Source organism: Macadamia integrifolia, chromosome 7, assembly GCF_013358625.1.
Source record: "Macadamia integrifolia cultivar HAES 741 chromosome 7, SCU_Mint_v3, whole genome shotgun sequence".
Classification (NCBI taxonomy): Eukaryota; Viridiplantae; Streptophyta; class Magnoliopsida; order Proteales; family Proteaceae; genus Macadamia; species Macadamia integrifolia.
The window spans coordinates 15,761,326-15,771,135 of record NC_056563.1 but is presented as its reverse complement, the minus strand read 5'-3'; the positions used below and the strand labels follow the sequence as shown (position 1 = coordinate 15,771,135).

The 9,810-nt window shown below is 42.5% G+C and overlaps 1 long non-coding RNA gene across 1 annotated transcript; it reads right to left on the bottom strand.

The window, feature by feature from the left end:
* Window positions 1-7,454: 7,454 nt before the first annotated feature.
* Window positions 7,455-9,198, bottom strand: LOC122085260. Its single transcript, XR_006142047.1, has 3 exons — window positions 8,790-9,198; window positions 8,040-8,700; window positions 7,455-7,833 (listed from the first exon to the last, which is right to left on the bottom strand). It is a non-coding gene; the product is annotated as an uncharacterized LOC122085260 (long non-coding RNA).
* Window positions 9,199-9,810: the final 612 nt, after the last annotated feature.

Below are 9,810 nucleotides of genomic sequence, written 5' to 3'. Positions count from 1 at the left end.
CTTAGATGCAATGAAGCTTCGTGTGGAGGAAATTGACTAAATGTTGGGTGAGGTAACCATCAGTGAATGTTACTATGCTGAGCAATTGGAAAGCCTCGGAGAAATAGGAGGAGAAGATACATTGAAAGAAGCAGTGGGTGCAGGATTCTAGCGTCTTTCAAACTCAGTCAAGAAATTGCAAGTCAGGGCCCTTGATATCTATGGAGGACATCGACTTCCTACCCCAAGCGGGGAGGGGGAATCTGAAGAAGAAGATGATCCCATGATTGGAATAATCACTATAATAGACAGTGGCGATGAGGATCAGTAACCTACAAAGATTGTTGGGAAGAAGCCTGCTAGTGTGATGGAGACTAGAAGTGGGAAAGATTACAAGGGCAAGGCCCTGGTGGTAGAGCAACCAAACAACAACAAGACCAGAACTCGTAGCTTAAGGAAGGAGCCTAAGAACCCATTTTGGCCCAACTCAAGAAGGCACAAGCCAACATTTCTATCTGGGGTTTGTTAATGGTATCCCCCTCACATCGACAGGTCGTTCTCAAATCCCTAACCAACATGCAGGTGCCTATTGAGACTGATCTAGTACAGCTCTCACAAATAGTAGGGGCAACATACACAGTGCAATCACTGATGTTCATAGAAGCAGAGTTACTAGCAAAAGAAGGACAGCACAATAGGGCCTTACCTATAGTGGTCGAATGTTTTGACAAGATTGTCCCACAAGTGCTCATCGATAATGGGACTGCTTTGAATGTCCTACCCTTGAGGTTAGAAAAGGTATCAATATGGAGGATATGAGGCCATCTAGCCAAATGATATGAGTATATGACGACACTACAAAGAAGGCCCTTGGTTCTTACTTAAGCAGTGTTAATCGGGCCAGTAAGGTTTAATGTGGATTTTCAGATTATTGACATACTGGCATCCTTTAACATGCTTCTAGGGAGGCTATGGTTGCACCAAGCAAAGGCAATATCCTCTAGCCTCCATCAGAAGGTGAAATTTATACATGAAGGGAAAGTGATCGCTGTAAATGGAGATCTTGAGATAGTCAATATTTTGGCTAACATTGAAAAGGGAGAAGAGCAAGATGATGAAGTCCAACTCAGTGGATTTGAGATCGAAGGAACTTGTGCGGTTCTCACCAAAGGGGCTCTCAAAGAAAACATCCTAGCCAATTATGAAGCCATGAGTACGGATCAAGTCCTTGTACGAGAATATTTACACATGGACTCCACTCAGAATCAAAACCAATTAAAAGAAGAGAGAGATTAAGTGGATTCCATGTGTAAATCAAACACCGTATGAGAATGATTCTCGTATGAGGATTTGATCCGCTCCCTGAAGCCATTTGGAGTCCCACAGTCAGTCGAATGATGAAGAATATGCAGTATTTCTCCAGAATGGGGTTGGGTAAATATCACTAGGGCATTCCAAAGATGCCTAATTTAGTGGTGAGTGAAGGAAGAAACGGTCTGGGATACTTTCCTCAGCCTCCAGGATCGGATAATGGAAATACCAGCAAGGAGCAAAAGGTATTAAGGACGACTAGGAAGATAGTTGTTTCTTAGTACCCCACTCTTAGTGGATACTTCGTAAAGGAGGGATAGAGCTTTCCCTTTTGTGGCAGTGTGGAACCATGGTTTGATGAGATGGCCGCCAGAATGCAACCAGGGTTTGAGGCATTCTTCCAAGATGAATTTAATTGGGTTACTCATGAGCTAGAACAACTGTAGATTAAGGAAGGAGATTGAGAGAGTTACATCACTGGAATGTCAGAGGTGGTGTTGATTGAAGATGATTTCTCCTCTGATAATCCAATAATGTCAATCCGACCTTAGGAAGCACCAAGACCTCGAATCCTCTTAAAAAGAGAGTGGGAAAGAAAAGTGAGACTAATCTGGTCTTTACCTCTCCCTGCTGATATGAAAAGCCATATCTCCCTCCTTCCTATGGGAAGAACACACACAGGAGTTACATAATCTCAAACCAAAGCCCTTCCAAAGGAGGAGTGTGTATGTCAAAGAAAGAAGAGCGCGAAGGATGATGGCTTGCATGTATTGTGCCTGGTTTAACTGCGATGGAAAATTCTGTGTTGGCAGTCAGAGTTGTGACCTAGGGGCTGGAATGGTTTCACATAATAGGATGGAAAGGCTAGACTACATTGAGAGAGGACTCAGCAATCTACATCGATTGTCACCTCTCAGGAAGTTCGGTTTCATAGAGCATGAAATTAGATAGTTCATTTTCTTAAGAAAATGACCAAAGGAAGAGAGTAGTCATGGAAACTCCGAAGATGTATCTATGATGATCCTGGAAGAAGAAGAGGATCCATCACCCCATCTTCTCATTCACCAGGCCAGGGAGCCACTTCTGAACTGGACAAGCATGGGGGAGAACTTCAAGTTTGCTCATAGTGCTGAGTCAACCAACCTGGATACACTAATAAAAGCATCAAGCCAATCATCGAGTCAGTTGTCAAATCTATTGTTGAGTCATCTGTTTATGATTATATGTCTATTTTTCCTTTTCAGGAGAGTCCAGAGTCCATACACTTCGAGTCTGTTACTCCTTCTTTCATCAATGAAATTTCTAATTCCAAGTACTACTTGCCTCCTTTTTTTGATGATGATCTTAATAAATATCATAACTTGATAAAACAATGCAAACTTAAGAAAGCACAATCCATCCATGAAGATAGCCGGGTTATTAATTTGGGAACCAACCAGTGCCCTCAAGAGGTGAAAATCGGTACCACCTTAAATGATCAAGAAACAGAACAGATGATCAGTCTTCTGAAGGAGGTTATAGAAGTCTTTACCTATTCCTATGGGAATATACTTGAGAGAGATTCTGATATTGTTCAACATCGTTTGACGACCTATCCCAGTGCAAATCCCGTCAAGCAAAAGCTTAGAAGAATGCGTCTAGAATGGAGCAAAAAGATCAGAGAAGAAGTCATGGAATAGTGGAATGCAGGTTTTTTACAAGTGTGAAGTACCCCCAATGGTTGGCCAACATAGTGCTAGTTCCCAAGAAAGATGGCAGGGTGCACATGCGTGTTGATTTCTGGGACCTCGACAAAGTGAGCCCAAAAGATGATTTCCCACTACCGCACATTGATGTGCTAGTCGACAACACAGCAGGGCATACCTTGCTATCATTCACGGATGGATTCTTAGGATACAACCAAGTGATCATGCACCCAGATGACCATGATAAAAAAACTTTTACCACTCTATGGGGAACTTATTGTTATAAGGTGATGCCCTTTAGATTGAAGACTGCCAAGATAACTTATCAAAGAGCAGCTATAGCTATCCTACATGACATGATGTACAAAGAGGTGGAAGTCTATGTGGACGACATAATAGTGAAGTCGGTAGACCGGCAGGGGCATGTTCTTGCACTGAGAAAGTTCTTCGAAAGGATCAAGAAGTATCAAATGAAGTTGAATCCTCAGAAATGTGTATTTGGGGTAATAGCAGGGAAACTGTTGGGATTCTTGGTAAGTGAAAGAGGCATCGAAGTTGACCCCATTGGTAATCCAAAAAATTCCTACACCTTGCACTAAGAAGGAGATACAGGGATTCTTGGGTCATATTCGGTACATCAGCAGGTTCATAGCTCAGTTGACTATGATCGGAGAACCAATCTTTAAGCTGCTAAGGAAGGATCAACCCACCAAGTGGAATGACCAGTGCCAACAAAATTTCTATAAGATAAAAGGATATCTTATGAACCCACCAGTGTTGACACCTCTGGTGGAGGGGGAATCACTTCTGTTGTACTTATCAGTTGGGGAGTATTCCATGGGCTCTTTACTAACTCAAAATAAGACAGAAAAAGGGGTAGAGCATGCCATATATTACCTCAGCAAGAAGTTCTTGGAATATGAGACACGATACACATCTCTAGAAAGAACTTGTGCTGCATTGATGTGGGCAACAAAGAGGCTGCAGCATTACATGATAACATATCTAGTACAGTTGATCTCAAGGATGGATCCAGTCAAGTACCTCTTTGAGAAATCGGCTCCCACAAGAAGGATGGCTTGATGACTGCTATTGTTGTTAGAATTTGACATCACCTATGTTGCCCAGAAGTCTATCAAGGGGCAAGTTATCATCGACCATTTTGTTACTGACCCTATAGAGAATGGAAGAATCTTGGATGATGCATTTCCAAATGAAGAAATCATAGCAATTGAAGAAAAAGATATAGTTGATGAATTGCATCTATATTTTGATGAAGCATCCAACTAGAAGGGATGTGGTGTAGGAATATTGCTTGTCACTCCAGATAGCCTTTATTTGTCTTCTTCATTCCACCTTGACTTCCCCGACACCAACAACATTGCTGAATATGAAGCTTTTGCCTTGGGACTAGAAATAACCCTAACGATAGGGGTAAAAAGGATCAAAGTGTATGGAGATTCAGCCATTGTCATCTGTTAGACACAAAGAAAGTGAAAGACTAGAGATAAGAAACTGAAACCATATCACAAGCATCTAGAAGAAGTGATTGGACACTTTGAGTAAATCTCATTTGAATACTTTCAAGGGGATAACAATCGATTTTTCGATGCCCTCGCAACCTTGGCTTCTATGGTAGAATGCAATCCTATTCCTAGTGGAATAAAGAAGCAAGCCCATTTACCAGAATATGGTGAACTCTTTCACCATAGATGGTCGGTCTTGGTTTGCGCACATAGTGGACTTCATCAGAGAAAGAAAGTATTCGGTTGAAGCTACAGATGGGGAAAAGAAGTTCCTAAGGAGATATGCCACCCAGTTCATTCTCCAAGGGGATTTTTTATATAAAAGGTCTTATGATGGGATACAATTGCTATGTGTGGATGAAGATCAAGCCAGAACAATCATGGAAGAAATTCACCAAGGTCTTTACAGGACACATACGAATGCCAAGATGCTAACTAAGAAGATTTTCAGATTAGGATACTACTAGAACACAATGGAAGCAATGTGTGGGTTTTGTCAAGAAATGCCATAAATGCCAGATATTCGCCAACATCATACACATCTCGCCAATAGACCTACACTCACTCAGTTCTCCTTGGCCATTCTCTACTTGGGGCATTGATGTCATGGGAAAGATTAACCCTAAAGCATCCAATGGACATGAATTCATCTTGGTGGCCATTGATTACTTCACCAAGTGGGTAGAAGCTCAGTCATATGCAGTCCTCACATCTGCCAAGGTGGTAAAGTTTATCCAAGAAAATATCATGTGTCAGTATGGAGTACCACAAGAGTTGATATCGGACCAAGGATCCCATTTATGGAGCAAAGCTGACAAAATCTGCACAAAGTTTGGCATCAAAAAGCATTGCTCTACCACCTATAGACCACAAACCAATGGGGCAGTGGAAGCAACTAACAAGAAGATCAAGGTCATCTTCCAGCAAATGGCTGAAACCCACAAGGATTGGGCTGACAAGTTGCCATTGGCCTTATGGGCATATCGAACTTCTATACGATCCTTGATAGGGGCAACTCCTTTTTCCTTAGTGTATAGAGTTGAGGCGGTGCTACTAGTAGAGATCCTAGTACCATCCTTAAGGGTACTTTTGGATAGCCATTATCTAAAGGAGAATGGGTGAAGGCTAGACATGATGAGCTCAACTTCTTAGATGAAAAGCATATGAAGGCCATGGATAATCTAAGAAAATATCAATTGAGGATGGCAAGAGCATTCAACAAGCATGTAAGGCCCCATCACATAGAAGAAGGTGAGTTGGTTCTCTAAGAACAAAGAGCCCCAATTCATAACCCAAGGAGAAAATTCAAGCCAAATTGGAGTTACCCATTCACTGTCAAAGAAATCCTGCCAGGCAAGGCTGTAAGACTTATAGACCTCAATGGCAAAGAAGTGTCCAGATTGGTCATGGATCAACTCAAGAGATACTATGTATGAAATAGGTGGACCACTTGAACTATGTTTGACCTGATTCTTCTTAAGGGATATGTAGGCAACTTGACATGTGCAAGTGCTGTCTCAATAGCCTCTGAGCAATTGGAAGGTTCACAGATTAATAATCAAGGTATCTAAAAGATCATAACTTGTGTCCCCCAAGAATCTCCACTTGGCATATCTGACCATTAGGTATCTATCATTCACCTGGGGTCCATCAAACTCTTGTCCAGAATCCGTTCCTCGAAAAAGGTCGTCGGTCGGCATTAGTAATCAAGGCCAGTTCCTTCCCCACCCTTGATTGGTAAAAAAAAAAAAAACTTGATGTAGCAGTGGGAAACCTTGGTAGAATCAATAATTAATGAGCAATACCTTGAGAAATTTAGCCCCAATTTATAATGATGGCAGGAAATGCCATGGACTCCTTGGATATGATATTGGGAAAGTGGACCTTACACATCAACATAGAAGCACCGGGGTTGCTAGAATCTATAAACATGACAATGCTTAGTTGGATCGGGCTTATAGAATTGCACCATAACCTACATCACTAGGTGCCTCAACATTGAGATGCTGATCTTCATTTGTTTCGGTTTGGGACCATTGAGATTTGCTCAACTCTGGAGGAATTTTGAGCCTGTATGCTATCTCCGCCTAAAGGCAAATTGATTCAACTATCTTTGAAGGATGACTATTTAGACGAGACTCGAAGCTTCTTCGGATGGGGAAAGGAGAAAATGAAACAGTTTGTCAGATATGGGAAGATTGATATTTTGAAGGTGGCTCAAATTTTCACCAAGAATTTTTCATTAGGAGAAATCCATCAGAAGAGATCGCAAGATGCTTATCTACTTTTTATGTTGGCTCGCTATGTTCTCTAAACTCCCGGATATGGTGCACCACTTTTTCTAATAGAGGTGGTAAAGCAGTTGAAGGAAGGAGGTGATATTGTACCCATAGTCCTTGTAGAGACACTCAAGGGGTTTGATGACATGAACCATAGCCACAAATTTGGAACCGATCATTATCAAGGAAATCCTGCTATTTTTTAACTTTGGTTACTTGAGAGACTGAAGCTGGTCAAGTTGCTAAATGAATGCCGACTTAGAGTTTCTCACTATCAAGATAAGAGGGAGGTCCCAGAATTCAATCTCATTAATGACTGGGAGGAATATCTACAAAGAAGAACCATGTAGGACATTAGGTGGAGGTGCCCATGGTGGCCCCAAGACAACTACTTAATGAGGACTCTGGGGTGCAACAACGTTAGGTTGATGGGTTTGACCCATACGTCCTTTTGTTTGCCCATATACATTGGTTGTCCTATGGACTAAAGTTGGGAGACCCGAAGGAGTTGGTAAATTTCTATCCACCTCAAGAATTATCTATCAAAATTGTTGCCCACCTATCCTGTCTCTGGACTCAAGGGTAGAATGTTTGTTTCCTTTTTCTTTATCAAGTGACGGGGTAATACTTGGACTTTTGCATTATTTTGGTTAGGAAATGAAAATTGAATCGTGGAATTAACCCCTGTTTTTGATTTAGATTCTCAAAATCTCACAAAAATAGAAATAAAATTTTGGTCCCTAAAATCAAATCTTCATTTCAGAAATAAAATTACAAAAAATGGCATACAAAATGAAAAACAGGAAAGATAATAACAAAAATAAAGAAAAAAAGATCTGTGTTTTTCCAAACTGTGTAGGAATGGCAAGAACAGAAGAAAAGTAAGGGGGGACGGCTCTAAGGGTCAGCTTCATCATGAGCTACCCCAATCCCATCACTCGGTCCGACAAGCTCATCCATTGAGACCATCGTATTGTTGTACTTCACTTGCAATGCCGTCAACTGGTCCTCCAAGCTACAAATCTGATTAGCCTGAGACTTGAGTTGTGCCTCCTGAAAAGTAAAGAAGGAGGTTAGGATAGTGACAATGTAGATAAAGTAGGCAAAAGAAAATAATCATACTGTGACCGGTGCCTTCTCGTCCTATCATACAGCTCCAAACATAAGCTGTAGTGCATGCGTCGGATCTCAGCATACCCTTCGGGGAGACCTGAGAAGAATTATATTAAAAAAGAAAAGGGAGGGGGATTTTAACTTACACAGTCATATGGAATCGGAAGGCCAATGGAAGCATCCCACTCCAAACTCCTCGGCAAATCTCTAGGGGCCAAAGAGTTGGCCACATTAGGATAAGTCCAAGAGGGGAACCCTGGCAATGGAGCAACAGCCAATTTTGTGGACTGGTCTACCCTCCATGGAAGATGACTCTGTAGCAGAAGAACTGGCAATGGCTGGCTGAAGCCGAGGGGGAAGAGGGTCATCTCTTTGGTTCTCCACTGTAATCATATCCAAGTAAGAATAAAGAAACTTTGGTTCAAAAAAGGAAAAAAAAGCAATAATAATTAGACACGTACCATGGGACCCTCAGGGGTTAAGGGCACACAGACAGTCTCTATGTCCAGAATGCAGTCGTAATCCCTCGCCATATCCAGGAAATCATCATCCCATACTCCCTCGGATAGCTCCTCTACCTCTCCCTCAGGAACATCCTCCAGGCAGTCCATAGTGGGAGGAGGAAGACAAGGAGGGACGCGGATCTCAAAGATCTACGTCTGACCACTGGGGAGTGAACCACTCTCCCAAGTACCAAGCCCTGCCCATATGGCCCTAGAATAAAACTCTTAGCCCAATCAAGAGCATGGCCCTCTCCAACTCATCTGGGTCGGAGAACTCAATCCTCAGGAAAGGTTTATAGTTCACCTGCATCAAACAAAAGACAAGGATTCTCAGTGGTAGATGGGCACAATGCAAAAAATAGCAGGAAAGCCTAAAGGGTTAAAAAGACTCACCATCACAACACCATTCAACAGAGACACAGGCAGAGTGTCCCTTGGGAAGAACTGACCGCCCCTCGTGAGGCGCTTGTTCCCTCATCTCCTAGATGCATGAAAGAAAAGCTCATGTGGACTACGGAGATCCGGGCACATGAACATCAAGTGCTCATAGACCCAAGGCTGGTTCAAGAGACCAAGCAATGAGTAAATCAAGCTACACCATCGGAAAGAGGAATAAAAAAGACAAAAGGCAGGAAGGTACCTAGACAATATAGTCTACCCCACAAATGCTACGATCCTCGTATGCCAGGTGATCAAGGATCCTCAACAGGTAAGCGTACGCCGCTCCACCCAATTAAGGGAGTTGATCCCATCGAAATCCTGGAGGAGGTGCGCCAAACGGATGTCCACATCACTGCGGGATTTGCTGAATAGACAGTGCACCATAACATAGAGGAGGAAGGAGCGCAGGCATTGGAGAGACTCGATAGGGTCTAATAAACCCTGCAAGGCCGTCCACCACTAGTCCTGTATGTCTGCCAATTGGATCATCCTATGAACCGTGTGGATGCTAGTCAAGGCAAAGAAGTCCTCCAGATCCAAGGTCTCTGGTAGTATAAGAGGTCGATCACCAATCAGTACCCTGGTCAAGGCATAGAAGCACAAGGGGGTAATCATCATCTTGCCCACTGGGAGATGGAATGAATGGGTACTCGACCACCTTCGCTCGACCATGACCCTCATCAGCTCAGAGTCCAACTTCTTGGTCTCCAACTCTGCCAACTAGGGCAAATAGGTATGACCAACCTTGCATCTCATCCCCACGAAAAGAACTTCATACCATTCCCGTACCTTATTTGGGAAACCATATATACCAAGGGTCAAGAAGCTACCCCTAGGGGGCACCTTAATAATAAATAAAAAGAATTAACAAAAGAATAAAAAATAAAAGAAAGAAAACATAAAGAGAAAAGTCAGAAAGACTCACCCACATGTCCCAGGCCACATTACAAATGTGGCCCTGCATACCCTGTTG